The sequence below is a fragment of the Phytophthora cinnamomi genome (genome assembly GCF_018691715.1).
Source record: "Phytophthora cinnamomi strain GKB4 chromosome Unknown Contig99, whole genome shotgun sequence".
In the NCBI taxonomy this organism is placed as follows: domain Eukaryota; phylum Oomycota; class Peronosporomycetes; order Peronosporales; family Peronosporaceae; genus Phytophthora; species Phytophthora cinnamomi.
The window spans coordinates 409315-413294 of record NW_027151032.1 but is presented as its reverse complement, the minus strand read 5'-3'; positions in this window follow the sequence as shown (position 1 = coordinate 413294).

Below are 3980 nucleotides of genomic sequence, written 5' to 3'. Positions count from 1 at the left end.
AACTGAAGTAATTATTTGTGTGCTGAATCGAAGGTTGGACCGCTCTCCAATACCTCAAAAATAGAAACCAGGTTTAGACAATTTTCGTGCACCTCAATGTCTTGCTGAATCCCCAAAATGTCCTGTTTTCTATTTGACTTGATAGCTTGAGGTTTTTGCCTAGGTCGTCCTCGGGCTCGAGGTGGACTTTGTATTTCAAATTCTGCACTGGCTTGATCAAGAACGACAGTTTGCTCACGTGTTTCGTTCGTCTCGGTGACAGGTATTGGATGCACGCTCTCAGCAGGCAACGCATCTTCCTCAGGATCACAATAACGTCATCCGCATTCGTCTCTCTCTCTCCAGAGTCCAACTGTGACCCATCTGTCCCCAACCGTGCACCATCCAAGCCCAACTGGGAACCATCCGTGCCCAACTGAGTTGTCTGTACGCTAGAAGAGGAGGCCTCATCAAGACACGTTTCGACACCTTCCTCCTCTCCACAAGATACCTGGCTTGATTTGGCTGGCGCTTGGTCCTCGTTAGAACTACCAGGGTCCACCACGGATTTCCCAGCAACGCTCGCAAACCACTATCACTATACGTCGCTCTGCCTGAAACCTCAGAGCCGATCTCCTTCGACCCGAATATGAAGCACCATCAGCGTTCCAACCGAAGCCAGTCAACCGATGAGTGGGGCGCACACCACCCAAACCAATAACGAAAAGAAATCCGAAAACAACTTAGTTGGCGAACTTGAATTTATTTGGAGTAAGTCTTTACACCGGCGCACACTTGGTCCTTGTGCCACTTGAACCCTTTGCGAATTCGCGGCACTCTCTCACGTTCTTGTGGGCAAATCGAACTCTGATTATATAGTTAACACGTTCAAACAGATGACCTACCCGCGCCAGGGCGCCGCTCCGCGTCAAATAGCTACAAAGTGAAGTGACTGCGTGTCTAATCAATGTGAACATCTCATCATGCCACGATTGGCTGAAAAACCGGATGCGTGTAATCATCTCGCTCTTCAACCCATCTCAGGATTGGCTGAAAGCCGGGGCAGCCTGGGCGTCTAATCACGCCAAGCGTCTCATCATTCCAGGATTGGCCATAATCCGGAACCTGACTTGGGCGCGGAGTGTCGTCAGCAACTTCTGGCACTCCGATAGGCCCGCAAATGTGAGGATATCCGAGCTCGCTGGGCACGCCAAAGCTGAGTTGTACTGTAACGGGGTTACACGCACAAGTGGCTGCAAGCCACTTGTGAATTTAACAGATAGGTTATCTGTTAAAAGTTTTAGATACTTCCTCGCCTTGGTGTAAGACACACCAATGGATACATTGAAGTGGACCACCACAATGAGTGGTCCACACATACCCAAAGATCCTATTGGTAGAAAGCAGCATCTTTCTACCAATCAGAGACATGCATATTAGCGGGGCCCTGACAGCCAGCCGCTATCAACCCTTTCATAGATGATAAACAGTTTTCAGCAGATTTTAGAGGAAGATCAATTTACAAACAATACAGTTCTCATTTTACCTAATCTAAGTCACTTGGAATCCTCTCTTACTTAACCATACACGTTGCGCAACGTGTAAGCTAAAGTAGTGAGTCAAGTTAGACCTACTACACCTGGTAGCACTTTGTAGTCCGTCCAACGGCCGACTGCTTGACGTTCGTACGCGGTGTACGAACGCGGAGCCGAGAACCACATGAGCACGGAGGTGCCCATGGAGAACTCCAACACGCCTGCAACGCATGTTGCACGCGCTGACAGCCCCCACCTGTCTGACCCAGAGTGGGAAGCCCTCCAACGACTGTCAACAGTCATTGGAGAAGCGGCGATAGCTACAATGCTGCGGACGCTATCGCCGACGGAGCAACATGGTGTTGCTCTGGGGTTCATCATGAAGGAGCAGCGTGATGCTACTTCCTCAGTGATGGCGTCGTCGGGGACGACACCGCGTGCTCAACCATTAAAGTTGAGCGTAAGCAATTACGTGGGAAGAGAGGGCGAGCCTCTCCTCCGATGGCTTGTCGAACTCGACACAGCCATAGCGGCTCGACGCATCGTCGACCCGCTGTCGAAGGTCGCGTTCGCCATGTCCTGCCTTGGCGGACGCGCAAGGAGTTGGGCGTATGGACGCCGACTCTCCGATCCTACGTGCTTCAGCACGTACGAAGTGTTCAAAGAGGAGCTCAAACAAGCGTTTGAGCCCCCGCAAAACGAGTTCCGGTCGAGGGCGGAGTTCCTCGACCTTCAGCAGGGTAAGCATGACGTCCATGCTTACGCGCAGCGCGCACGATATTTGGTATCAAATATCGTGACTAACCCGATTGACGAGGCGACCAAGGTCGTCACGTTCATGAAGGGGCTTAGAGATGGGCCTGTGAAGACCTATCTCTTCCGAGAGTACCCGAGTACTCTCGAAGCTGCGATTACTCTTGCCATGCAAGAAGAGTTTAGCCTGCGGCAGGCTAAACTGCATGTGAACGTGCCGAGGCCGCAACCGCGCCCGGTAGCGAGACCGGGAGGTCCAGAACCAATGGACCTCTCGAATGCAACAACTGCTGGTTACCAGCAGCAGGGAGGTAACGTGCGATGCTTCCGTTGCGGAAGGATCGGTCACTTTGCACGGGAGTGCACAGCTCCCATGCCCCCTGGAGGCGGCCGTCGTGGCGATGCTAGGCATCGACGCGGACCAACAAAAAACGCGGACATCGAGTAGGCGCGGGGCGCCCTACTGGTAATGCAGTCGCGCGTGCCGACATCGGGCACGCGACACTGAGGACTGCAGCCCCCAGTGAGACCAGCTCTCGCTGCAAGAAAGAAGATGACAGGCCGAACCTAGTCATCTTGAAGGTTTACTCGAAGAGAGCGAGTGACTCTCTTCGAGCTTTGGTAGATTCAGGCGCGTCGAACAACTTTGTTCGACTACGAAGCCTGTCGAGACTTGACTTCGAGGAGGTAAATGTACCTCGAATTCTTCTGGAGGTACGACTGGCAACAGGTGCCATCGTGAAGACCGAGAAGCGCGTCGTGAACGTGCGCTTCTCGTACAAACAACGAGTGTTTGTCGAACGCTTTATCGTCCTGGACCTGGACGATAAGTTCGACGTAGTAATGGGCATGCCGTGGCTTGCACGGCATGATCCGGTGATAGACTGGAAGAAGCGCACGCTCGTGCGCTTTGGACGCGTCAGCGGAACAGAGAGCGATGGCCCTGTTACCGCAGCGCACGCACCAGCAGGTGCGCGCGGCTTACCAGTCGAGACAGCGCTTTATGCTGCTGTCTCGGAGTGCCCAGGAAGTGCGCGAGGGCGCGCACAAGTGAGACCAACGTCGGCAATGCTGCCGACGTCAGAAGAAAACGACGTGCTGGTTCCGGGAACCAACACCCACGTTCACGCGTGTAAGGGACAGTCCCTGACCCGAAGAGGTCAGGTCGACAACGACGCGTCGGCTCCGGGAGCCGACGCACCCTCGGTCATGAGGGGCTCCGCCAATGAATGGCGTCGAGGTGACGAAGGCGTGTCAACTCCGGGAGTTGACGCTGCAAACAGTGCGGACGGTTGCAAACGTACCGCACTGACGCAATTTGCATGCTGTCGTGCAGCCGGGCTGCACGACGAAGCGCCATGCGATCAAGCCGGGCTTGATATCACGCGCCCGCAGACAGGGTCTGCCGGCGAAAGGACACATTACCGTGCAGCCGGGCTGCGCGAAGGAACATGCGGTCAAGCCGGGCTTGATATCTCGCGCCCGCGGACAGGGCCCGCCGGCGAACAACTGTCCACGGCCGAGCCTGGACCAGAAGAACAACTGTGCGGAGCCCGGCTCCGCACAACAAGAAGGCGGCGCAAGTGGAGAACGCTGCACAAGTCTCGGTCCGGGACCGAGACGCAACAAGAGCAGTCTGCTGGGCAGACCGAGGCGGTGACGCCGGATGTCGAGACGCTAAGCGTCTTGACGCGCACCGACACTGGATTCCAG